This window comes from Eumetopias jubatus, unplaced genomic scaffold (genome assembly GCF_037043125.1).
Source record: "Eumetopias jubatus isolate StellerSeaLion01/CBP00866 unplaced genomic scaffold, mEumJub1_p1.0 scaffold_16, whole genome shotgun sequence".
Taxonomy (NCBI): Eukaryota; Metazoa; Chordata; class Mammalia; order Carnivora; family Otariidae; genus Eumetopias; species Eumetopias jubatus.
This window is the reverse complement of record NW_028274822.1, coordinates 40,266,475-40,279,631: the sequence shown is the minus strand read 5'-3', so window position 1 is coordinate 40,279,631 and position 13,157 is coordinate 40,266,475. Positions and strand designations below refer to the sequence as shown.

At 39.0% G+C, this 13,157-nt stretch overlaps 1 protein-coding gene and 1 pseudogene across 1 annotated transcript in view; one reads left to right on the top strand and one right to left on the bottom strand.

Moving 5' to 3' along the window:
• GAREM1 (GRB2 associated regulator of MAPK1 subtype 1) overlaps positions 1 to 13,157 on the bottom strand; it is a 190,204-nt gene that overhangs the window by 124,686 nt on the left and 52,361 nt on the right.
• On the top strand, positions 6,399 to 6,735 carry LOC114205061 (large ribosomal subunit protein eL30 pseudogene; annotated as a pseudogene).

Genomic DNA, 13,157 nt, shown 5'->3' with positions numbered 1-13,157 from the left:
TGTGGGACTCGATCCCAGGCCCCTGGAATCACGCCCTGAGCCGAAGGCAGATGCTTAATGACTGAGCAACCCAGGTGCCCCATTTTATCTTCTAACTCGAAGTTTGTACCTTCTGACCACCTTCTTCCAATCCCCTCTCCCCACTCCATTTTTAAAAAAATACCTTCAGTGAGCAGAAATGCCATTTCCCACTTCCTGTCCTTACCCATGAAAAATGCCCACAAACCATCCTCTCGCTCTTTTGTCGGGCAAGGGCTGAATACTGATTCCCAGGAAGACAGCACAGCTGCCAACAGTTTGGGTCCCTTGATCAATACACAGCGGCACCAACCGCCCGTCGGTGCCCTCACGACCCACTGAGCTGGGATGGGAGAAATACGTTTTGATGTGATATTATGCCAGTGCTGTGTTGTGGTTTTCCTTTTTTGTTTCAGTAATTAGACTCCATTAACTAAAACATCTATATGCATGATCTTCAACACCAGCAAAGCCTCCTGATTATAGTGATCACAAAGGTTTTGTTACAGAGGCTATTCCTTCTAAGTACTCTTCATAAATACAAGCTTGAATTTGCCAAGGTAGCTTCCCCTAAAAATTCCTTTCCTCGTTCTTTTAGTTACATTTTATCCCATAAGCTGAGGGATATAATTAAATGCTACTTAGTTAGCATCTTCAGGGTCAGTGTATTTATTGTGAGAAGAGAACATGGCACTATCATACTATTTCTTTATCTCAAAGAACTACAATCCCAATGACATGGTAAAGAAAGAAAGGATATGGGGACTGGGGAGGTAAAAGAGGGCAAGAAATGATGTCATAGCAAATTGCTCTAAGACCGTGGAAGAGTGATCATGAAACCATGAAATTAAAATGTTGTCTGCAATGAAAAAGCAGTAAGGTGTTCTAAAAAGGAAGTAATAGAAGGTGAGGAAAATCCTAAAAGAATGAACTAATTAGCAACTAATTAAGATACAGAAATTATAAAGTGGTCAGGCAGGATGTGGTTATAGGAAACCATGAAAGCACAGGTCATAATTTTGAAATCAATGGAAACTGAAAACAAACCAAAATTTTGCCAGTGGAAAAGAAAGCTCTAGGAAGAAGAGAATAAACAGAGAATAAACTGCCTTTAGTCTAATGGTAGAAGTATTAGAAGAAAGGGAAGGACAGGAGAGGAAGGATCAGACATAGGCTTTCAATCAAATAAAGGCATCTTAAAACCACTTGATTAAGAGCTTCCCAAAAAGCATAGTAAATAAAAAACAAAGCTTCTGGCACAGACACCATGAATGCAAAGGAAAAGGAATGTCCTACTTCTGGGCAGACACAAGGAATAATTTTAGCAACCGAAGAGTCACCTATAACATTCCCCTGCTCCAAATATCGAGCACTAGCGTGATCCTCCAATGATATGCGCACCTGCATCTCTACTTTCATCCACTTCAACAGGACAGTCCATTTCTAGGTGATGGCATCCTGTGATCACTAAGCCGTATCTTGTGGAACAGAGAAAAGCCTCGGTGGGTAGAAGGGCGTGGAACAGTAGAAAACAGCATTACCTGAGCTTAGCTGTTGTCCAGTTCTAACCACTTCTAAAATGAGACTGTTATCTACTGTCTCTAGTCCTGCCCTACCTTCTTCAGGGGCTGATCACCCCTCATGTGTTAGGGGAGGAACTTACAGCTCCAAGGAACACAGTGGTTCCGACCCCAGGCTGAACAGTCACTGTAATCCTCTGGGGACTTGTAAAAAAAAAAAAAAAAACAAAGAAAACCCCCCAGTGGTGGGGAGGGTAAGGGCACACACTAGACCACTGAAATCAGAATCTCTGAGAATGGGATCCAGAAACCTGTAGTGTCCTGAAATCTCCTCGGGCATCCTATTGTGCAGCCTGGGTTCAGAGCACAACTGAGGCAGTTAAGAGCACGGGCCCTGGAGAGACACCATTTACCAGGAGACTCCGTTCTTGCACTTAGTGTGAGAAGGGGGCAAGATCACATTTAGCAGGTGCTTCCAAAGCATCTGACACATAGTAAGCTCTCCAAAAGTATTACTACTCTTATTGTCCTCGGACACCTCAGGTTACGGGATTTTCTCAGGCTAATCAAACTTGCATAGCATTTACTCTCTGCTTTTTTACATTTTGCAGTAACTATAAATTATCCTGTTATTTAACATTTTATGCATATACATTGTATTTCTCCAATCAGACTGTGACATTCTTGGGTGCCAGGGACTTTTCTCGTCTTCTTACCAGACCAGGCTCATACACCCAGCTGGTATCAATAAAGCATCACTGATGATTATTTGACATGGTCATTTTTCACTGTTGAGACCCCACAAATTGACACATTGAGCTATCAGCTGAAATTAAAGGTTTTGTTCCTCTTTGTCTTCTATTTTGCAATAAAGAATGAGGGCCACTCTGTTTTCTCAAACCTCTCTTTGTATTTAAACCTTTTTTAAAAACCAGGTTATTATTTCAAACTAATGGGAAGCTCTTCATCAAGAATGACTGTTGACTTAACGACAGTAACTTGCAGCAGTTCTGTTATGATTCACTTTTAACTAGAAGGTGGCAGAAATTACTAGATGTACACCAGTATCTCACTCACTCCTTGGCCTCCGTCATAGTCCCCTTATGTTAGCTGAGCACATGGCTGCCCAGAATACAGAACACTGTTCCCACCTTCACTATTCCTACCCCCAAGAAGGTATAACAGTGTAACTAAGTTATAGCCAACAGGATATAGTAGTATGTGCCACCTCCAAGATTTACTTTCTAAAAATACCTTTCATATACCAGAAATTCGTGATTAAAATTTACAATTCAATAGTTAGTGTAGTCACAGAGTTGTACAAACACTACAGTCTAATTATAGAACATTTCTATCATCCCAAAGAAACCTCTTACCCATTAGCAGTCCTCACCCTACTTCTCACCCCAGCCTGAGGCAACCACTAATCTAATCCCTGTGTCTATAAATTTGCCCATTCTGGACACTGCATATAAATGGAATTATAAAATATGTGACCTTTTGTGTCCAGCTTCTTAGCATAATGTTTTCAAGATTGATCTACATTGTAGTGTGGATCAGCACTTCATTCCCTTTTGGACAAATAATATTTGAGTGTATGGATATTATACCATGTTTTATTTACCCATTCATCAGAGGATGGACATGCTGCTGATAATGGACATGTGTGTACAAGTTTTTCTGGGGACATTTGTTTTCATTTCTCTTGGAAATATACCTAGGAGTGGAACTGCTAGGTCACATGGGAACTCTACATTTAACTTTTTGAGAACTCCCAGATTGTTTTCTTTTTTAAAGATTTTATTTATTTATTTTAGAGAGGGAATGAGAGAGAGAGCACATGAGGGGGGGAGGGGCAGAGGGAGAAGCAGACTCCCCACCTAGCAGGGAGCCCGATGAAGGACTCGATCCAGGGACTCCAGGATCATGACCTGAGCCGAAGGCAGTCGCCCAACTAACTGAGCCACTCAGGCGCCCTCCCAGATTGTTTTCAAATTGGCTGCCACCATTTTACATGAACAGGGGTTCCAATTTTTCCATATCCTCTCCAACACTTGTTATTATCCATCTTTTTAGTTATAGTTGTAGTAATGGTGTGAAGTATGCCTCACTGTGGTTCTGATTTGTAGTTACCAAATGATGAGTGATGCTGAGCCTCCTTTCATGTGCTTATTGCCCATTCCTATTATCTTTTTTGGAGAAATGTTTATTCAGATCCTTTGCCCAGTTAAATTTGGTTGTCTTTATTGTTGAATTGTAACAGTTTTCTGTATGTTCTGAATGCAAGTTTCTTATCAGATATATGATTTGCAAACATTTCCTCTCATTACAGGGACTGTTCTTCCACTTTCTTGATAGTGTCCTTTGAACCACAAAATTTTTAAATTTTGAAGTCAAATTCATTTTTTGTCATTTGTGTTTTTGGTGTCATATGTGAAAAACTGTTGCCTAACCTAGCATCATGAAGATTTGTGTCTACATTTTATAGTTTCTAGTTCTTACATTTAGGTTTGTGACCCATTTTGAGTTAATTTTTGTGCATGCTGTGAGTAGGGGTCCAGCTTCATTCCTTTGAATGTGGATATCCAATTGTCTGAGCACCAGGTGAACTGTCTTGCCTCTTTGTCGAAAATCAACTGACAGTAAGTGTAAGGATTTATTTCAAATGTAAGGGTTTATTTCACCTTAAGTGTATGGATATTTCTATCCTTATGCCAGTACCACAATTTCTTAATTATTGTAGCTTTGTAATAAGTTTTGGAGTTGGGAATGTGAGTCTTCCAACTTTGTTATTCAAGATTGTTGTGGTTTTTCTGGGTCTCTTGCATTTCCGTATGAGCTTTATGCATCAGCTTGTCAATTTTTGCCCCACAAAGAGCAAGCTAGGATATTTCGATGACAGTGACTGTGTGCAACCTATGTATCAATTTGGGGAGGACTGTCATCTTAACAATATTAACTCTTCTGATCCATGAACATGGAATGTCTTTGCATTTATTGAGATCTTTATTTCAATGAGGTTTTGTAGTTTTCAGTGTGCAAGGCTTGTTCTTCTTTTGTTAAATTTATTCCTAAGCATTTTATTCCTTTTGATGGTAGTGCAAATAGAACTGTTTTTAAATTTCATTTTTGGAGTGTTCATTGCTAGTGTAGAGAAGCACAACTGATTTCTATATATTGATCTTTCATAGCCTGAAATCTTACTGAACTTGTTCATTAGTTTAACAGTTTTGGCTTGTTTTTTGTAGATTCCTTAGGGTTTTCTATATACAAGTTCATGTCATCTGCAAACAGAAATAGTTTTACTTCTTCCTCTCCAGTCTGGATGCCATATTTTCTTTTGTTTTTCTTGCCTTAATGCCCCTCGCTAGAGTCCCCAGCACAACACTGAACAAAGTGGCAACCAAGATGTATGTTTGGGAGAGGATGTCCCCTCTTTTCCATCTTTATTCTTCCTGATAGATGGAATGTGGATGTGATTATTGGAGGTGGAATGGTAGTGACCATCTTGGACTTTGAGGGGAACTTAGGACCAGAACTGAGTCCAAGACATAGCAACAACTGAAAAGAAACCTGGTCTTTGCCATCTTGGGCAACATGCCAACCTGTGGTCTTTGCCTTTAGGTCTCCGTAACTTCAAACCAAACTCAGGTTAACATGATACAGGAATATAGAATAAAGTAAGAATTGTGGTGCCTGCATTATTCAATCAAAATATATCAACTAGGTTCAAAAAGGAAAAGAATTTTTGATTTTTTTAAAAAACCAATAGTATTAAAGGTGTCTACGTAAGGAAGTACTGTCTAAGCCTGGCTCCTGGTTTTAAAATCTGAGCAATGTCTGGTATCTTTTTTTTACTTCAAAATAATGCCACAAAATTTAGAGGAATAGCATTCCTCAATATTATGCTTCTGGTAATTTACTTCAAGCTTCCCAAATAGTCTGTGATTGTAGAAGCTATATAACCAACCCAAGTCTACTTCATAAAGACCAGATTATTACTCAAAAAATCACTAAAAATATTATCACACATTTAATAGAACTCTTCATTTGTATCTAATTACAGGTAGGCGTTATATGTTTGCTCACATTTGCATGGTTAAATTAACATATATGATGAGCTTTGGCTCTAAATTATTTATGAAACCAAATCAGGCTCATGGCTCTAGATGGGGTGATATCAAGTATCTCTAATGCAAACAGAAAAACAATGTATTTAGATTAATGGCCAAAAAACATTATGAGGAATACAGATGAAACAACTTTCCTAGAATTTACCATCAGTAGGAGAAGTAATGTCAGCATTATAGTACTTCAGCGATATCATGGGCATGGTACCATAGAAAGGAAGTCACTCCACAGCCTTCCAGTTATGCATCCATTTGACCATTACTAAGAATAAAGATCCAGGAACTAACTCTCCATTCCTCCCTCTTGTATCTCACTTTGGCTATGAACTGGCAGCATAGCAACTCTAGTATCCATGCTTAGTAGCTGCCTGTATTCTGAAAATGTGTAAGAACGTAAAAGAAAGCAACTTAATTCTTTGAAGCGGAATCTATAATATGCCAACTCAATCAGGGAGGTTTTCTTCCCTTTGAAGCCTCTGGGATATTTTTATTTTTGGAAAATATTCTGATTAAGTTAAAACAAATATGTGCTGTCATAGCAGGTTGACTAATCTAAAAGTGGTTTCTAGTTCCTTTACTGACTAAAAGTATCAAAAGTTTAGAAAGATAAAACAGATGCTAAGGAAGTCCTTAAATCCCCATAGCAGCTCTTTCCTCTCTCGCTCCTGGCCATCTTGGCGGCTGCTCTCAGTGGGCGCCATCCTGAACCTAAGGCAGGAAGATGGTGGTGGCCACAAAGATGACGAAAAAGTCGCTGGAGTGGATCAACTCTAGGCTCCAGCATGTCACCAACAGTGGAAAGTACATGCTGGGATACAAGCAGACTCTGAAAATGATCAGACACGGCAAAGTGAAACTGGTCATCCTTGCGAACAACTGCACAGCCTTTAGGACATCTGAAATAGAATACTCTGCCATGCTGGCCAAAACTGATGGTCATCACTACAGTGGCAATAATACTGAATTGGGCATGTGGGAAATACTACTGAGTATGCACACCAGCTATCATTGATCCAGGTAATTCTGTTATCATTAGAAGCATGCCAGAACAGACTGGTGAGAAGTAAAACACACAAAATTTTTCTTTAATAAAACTGGCCAGAGTTTGTTTTTTTTAAAAAAATAAATAAATCCCCATAGCACCTATTTTCACCTGAGTGCTATGCTTGGAACGACTAAGGAACCTTCTCGTCTCCCCAACTAGATCATGTTTGCATTCCAGAGGACTGCTGGGCATAGACCAGGTGCATAATAAATGCTTTATGAATGAAGAATCTTGGGTAGAAATTGGTGAGCATTCACATCAAATACATCTAAGTATAAATCAAGCTCTCAGATCTTAGTTAACATTTAAACATTTCAAGGAAAGAGTATTTAGAAAAGGCTATTTTTTCAGTATCTCATATTGATCTCTTCCTACCCTAAACAAACATCCAGAAATCTACATTGCCTAAGATCCCCTCTTTAGATGAATATTCTATTCAAAGGCCCAAAGACTGTAGTCTGGGTTCTAAGCATGTGAAAGGATTGTCGTATTTTTACACTTTATCCCAACAAGAAGAAAAGGAAGTAGAGATTAATTTAGACAAAGTACTAAGTGGTAATGTCGTGAAAGAACTTCACAGTGAAATCTAAGCAAAAAGGAATGCATGAAACAAAAGAGAAAGATGTTTAAAATGAGAGAGAGAGAGAGAGAGATCAGGGATATATTATTACCTCTTTTCAAATGAACCCTTGGACAAAAGACTCCTTTGTCAGCAGATTGACTGGGAATGATAGATCCCTGCTGTATGAAACAGAAGTATGCCTACTTAAGTCAAATCTGAAATGTTATGCTCTGAAATAGTGAACTGAACCTAATATTTAAAAGATAAGAATTCTTTGCCAAGTGGTTTTTGGAAAAACAGGTGAGCAATTGTACTATCAGTATTTCTACAAACGTTTAAAATATACGAAGCCTAGCACGGTGCCTGGCAAATACCATGGAATCACATTTCTGGCAGGTGAAGAAGGGGACTCAGATTTACATCGGAAAGCCGACACAAGAAAATTACTCTTTGGCCATCCATAAAGGACGGTAATAGGCATTCCTCTCTCAATGAATCTGACACATCCAGCGTGCCCTCCAGTACGCCCTCCAGTGTTGGGCAGTGCATAAGATGATGCATTTGGTTGGTATGAGGTATGTACTTCTCACATGGTGTGAGGAGGAGGTGTACCCACCAAATAAGGCCCTCAGAGACCGGGAGGACTGAGAGAACCAGAGAAGCAGGCATGTCAAGCTACCTGACAGAGGGCAAAGGTCAAATCACCAGGCACATTTCTAGGCTCTCCCATTCCTGCCCCCAGGCTCTGTTTCCACTTCTTCAAATGAATATATAATGACTCCATAAGTTAGGTGGGAGGCAGTGTGAAATCTCAGAAATAACCTACAGTTTGGAGCCAGATTTAGGTAACTGCGGTTCTAATATTTATTAACTATATGACCACGAGCAAATTACTTAATCTTTGAGCCAGGGTGTTCTCACATTTCCAATGATAGTAATAATACTGTAAGTAAGTTGAAATGATTGAATGAGAACAAATATAAAGAACTCAGGACAGTAGTACCCTGTAGATAAAAGGCTCATGAAAAATAGGACTTCGGTTTTATTTTCTTCTTCAATAAGTGTCCTCTCCCTTATTAGCCTGACTCAGGTACATACTACAGGTTTTTTTGTCCAATAAGAAAATATAACGTGCAATGATTTGCACTTTACGCTTCACTTCTATTTCAATAAAATAAAGGGGTAATATTCACCAGGTGCAAATGTTATGTTAAAGCCAACAATTTTATGTCAAGAGGATAAACTGAGCCACAGGTCAAGTTATGGGATTTTCATTGTTATTTTTAGTTTCAAATTTGATCTAGATCCCCTGGAACTTTATTATGTGACAAATAAAACAAACATAAAATACTAAAGAATTACACTTAAAAATGATTCGGGATGCCTGGGTGGCTCAGTCGGTTAAGCGTCTGCCTTCGGCTCAGGTCATGATCCCAGGGTCCTGGGATCAAGCCCCACACTGGTCTCCTTGCTCAGCAGGGAGCCTACTTCTCCCTGTGCCTGCCACTCCCCCTGCTTGTGCTCTCTCTCTCTCTCTCTCTCTCTCTGGTAAATAAATAAATAAATAAATAAATAAATAAATAAATAAATAAAATCTTAAATTTAAAAATGATTCACTGCCATCGAAGTCACAACCCAGAAGATATATCCTTAAGAAAAATATTTGAATTACGTATTTGACAATTTTTAGAATTTTCTCATATTAAGCAGATTTCTAAAAATCCTGCATAGCCTTAAAAACAAAACCAAACAAGATTTTGAAAAAAAGAAACAAAGACTCACACATACACCACTGCTGAAAATCTCATGTTTCTAGTACCAACACACAAAAACAGTGAGTTTTAGTATTCTCTGTACACATAAAAGAGGGTTAATAAGAAAAATGCAAACACCAAATAACACCTGAGTTTTTAATTTTTCCAGGTAGGCTGCCCTGAAGGCAAAAAGCCAGACAACAACTTTGCCTCTATAACTTCAAAATACATACAATAAAAAACTTCAATATGAAAGAACATCATATACTAAAATACTAGAAATAAACAAATACTTAAGAAAAATCAGATCACCAAATTTTATAGACACGTCTATAGAGATATAGTAGGCCTAAAGGAAATGCGAAGCATGTGTGAAAAGGAAGGTGCAACTTCTTAAAATAGAACTGGAAAACAAAGTAAAAAACCATCTGTTCTTTCCAAAAATCTAAAAAAACCCAAAACCCCAAACACCAGTAGTTTACAGCTACTGACCGGAAGACATCATTAATTAAATTGGTACTGTGGTTACTTACATCCCCTAACCAACTATATTGCTTAAAGATAAATTATTAATACAATTTTCCAAGGCAAAATATAACAAAGAAAACCACCTTGACATTGATTCCTCTGTATACAGGGCCATCTCCTAAATGCGAAATCTGAGACATGGAATATTAAATGGCTTGAGCAGAGGCAAGAGTTCTCAAGTGTATTATGTGTACGTATACTTTTTAAAATAAAAAATCTATTTTAGTGGACCAAAATTACATTGGCAATTATAGATAAAAGCTCTATATTTGTAAAGTTTAGATTAGGTTAAATTTAAATGACATTTTAAAAGTTTTCACAGACATTGACAAATAAGGGATAGCACAGCCTGACTCAATAAATGTGGGTCCCCAACCAGGGTCTGATGGTGAGTCACTATGTGAATGTAACCAAATGAACTCAAAGTATTCTAAGCTTGCCCAGATAGACTGATAATTAGAATCTATTTAAGCATCTATAAAGATATTAGATTTTTCTCAGACAAGGGCAAACCTAATTAGTTTACCTGAATAATGTGCATACATTAAAAACGAATATAAAAAGCTTGCTACGCCATCCCCTTCTCCCTTCCAGATCTAAGAAATAAGGAAATCATTTTACAAATTATTCAGTGGACCATCCAGTGTCCAGGATATTATTTCATTACTTAATAAAAAGAGAGACTATTTCCTTCCATTTCAATATGCTTTTTTCTAGATCCAAGAGAAATACTAGGTAAAGGGTCCAAATAAAACCAAGGAGACAAAAATAGAACAATCACACACACAGAATGCGTTCTTTTCCCTTGACGTGAGACAGTCATATTGAGACACTTTCTTCTTGGCATGCTTACAGATTTCACTAGCGGGACTTCAATGTCCATGATTCCTCAACTGCTCCTTGTTACTGGGTACTCTGAACACCCACCAGCACATCTCATACATCTCTGTCTGTTCTCAGTCCCCATCCCACCTCTGCTATGGGATAACCACGTACCGCTCTTTTGCTTGTTTTCAACCCATGAAATGGGAACAGCAGACACAGTCCAATGGATAACGTGAGAAACAGCTACAGTATGATATAACATCACCAAGAATTAAATCACAAAAGTGAAAAGGAATGGAAACTTTAAGCATGACACTTTAACAGTATAAAAATGGAGAGATTAAGGCCTTCCCTACCTCCCCCCGACAGGATGAAACCTATACTGAGAATCATAGTAAGAAAGAACCAGTAAGATTGGGCTCAGGGTTTTATTTTATTTAAGATTATTTACTTATTCGAGAGTGAGAGGGAGTGAGAGTGTGCACTCACATGAGCAGGGGTTGGCGGGGGAGGCAGAGGGAGAGAAGTAGACTCCCCACTGAGTGTGGAGCCTGATGGAGGAGTTCGATCCCACAACCCTGAGATCATGACCCAGCCGAAACCAAGAATCAGATGTTTAACCAACTGTGCCACCCAGGTGCCCCTGGACTCAAGGTGTTAGAAGAGGAGGAAAGAAATTGGGAGTCTCCTTAGTACAATGCAATAGTGGCTATTAAGGCAACAAATGGAAAACATACTACTGCAAGCTTTAGAGATGCTAACACTGCAACTCTGAAGACCAATGATCAGCATTAGTAGAGAGAAATGCAGCAAGGGACAGTGTATTAGTTTTCTCTTGCTATATAACAAATTACCACAAACTTAGCAGCTTAAAAATAGCACAGAAATCTGGCATGCATGGCTGGGTTCTCTGTTCAGGTTGAAATCAAGCTGTTGGCTGTCCAGGTTCTCACCTGGAGCTCGGGGTCCTCATCGAAGCTCATGTGTTGTTGGTAGAATTCAGCTGCAGTTGTAAAACTGAAGTCCTTTTTTTGCTGGCTATTGACTGGAGACTGACCTCAGTTCCTAAAGGGCGCACACAGGTCCTTGCCTGGTGGCTACCTCCTTTTCTGAGCAATGGAAAAACCTGTCTCACCTTGAATCCCTGTCCTGCCCTGAGTATCTCTGACCTCGCTCCTGTAACTGGCCAGAGAAAACTCTCAGTTTTGAAGGGCTTGTCTGATTAGGTTGGGTTCTCCAAGGGTAATCTCTCTATCTTAAAGTTAACTGATTGGGGACCTTAAATACGTCTGCAAAATGCCCAGTGCCATATAACATGACATAATCTCGTGTAACACCAGGGCATGGAGATCAAGGGGCCATCTCAGAATCCTGTCTACCACAGAAGGTAAGACCGAAAAGAAGCTACTTACTCCAGTAGAGAGCAGATACAGAATTTGAGTCAAGAGTATCATGGATAGACTTTGTGTTTAAACAGTAACTTCCAAAGTGATTTTATGGCTAAAAGCAATCAAAATCAACTTATACTTTGAGATATTAGGATATGAAAACAGTTGTTACCTTGACCAAGGTGAGTGGAAGGGCCAAAAGATCACTTAGACTTGAGGTAAGTAGAATCTTACAATCAGATAAATTTCAATGAAAAATGAATGTAGCAAAAACATATTAGTCCATACTTAAGAATAGAATTTTATGTAATTTCCAAAGATTTCACTAGGTTTTTTAAAGTTAACTGAATATAACTGTCAAAGCTTTAGATCATTTCAAAATTATTACTCTATATACGATGCTTAGGTCTCCATACTTCTTTGCTATGTTCTTTTGATTGTATTTTTAAACCTTAGATTAGAGGGGAAAAGAAAACAGGGAGCTCTTCTTTGCTTGCCACTGACATGAGAGGAAACATGTACTTCCGTTTAAACTCCTGGGCATCTCTGCCTCCTGGGATGATGCATCCCACTACCGGTGGGCACTGGCTCCTGTGGATTCCTCTACTCTTTGGATTCCACGTTCCTGATCCCGTCACCCTGGCTGGGGTTAAACCCACCAACTTGCTCATTCATTCAAAGGACCACCAGGAAGCCACACACTCTTGGAAAAAGGCTTGTAAAGAACATTTCTATTTTAATTGTAAAGATGGAATCCAAAGCTGGATGCAAGAGAGCTGCTACTTTTTAATCATCCTGCTTTCACAAACATGCATGTTATGTACTGTGGAGATGTCTTCATTACAGAAACTCTGGCAGCCCTGGGGCTCCTTAGACTCTTCCCACTCATGCTGATGCAAGAGTTCCCTCCCCAGCATGTGTGTTGCATGTACCTATGCAGAGGAAGGGCATAAAGTTCTACCCAGTCCTTCAGAGAGAGGGTAAGTATGACTAGTTTGTCCTGATACCAACTGTACTTAGAGTTGCACATCACCGTCAAGCACAGACCCATCCTGGGCTCCAGGTCCAGATGAACAACATGGGTCTGAACTGTGCAGGTCCACATGTATGGGGATTTCTTACAGTACTGTGAATGTATTTTCCTTAGGATTTTCTTAATAACACTTACTTTTCTTTAGGTTACTTTATTATAAAAATACAGTAAATAATACACATATAAAATATGTGTTAGTCACCTATTTATGTTATTAGTAAGGCTTCCAGTCAATAGTGGGCTATTAGTAGCTAAGTTTTTGAGTAGTCAAATGCTATATGAGGTGTTTTGACTGCACAGGGGATTGGTACCCCTAAGGCCCACATTGTTTAAGGGTTAGTGGTATATCCAATT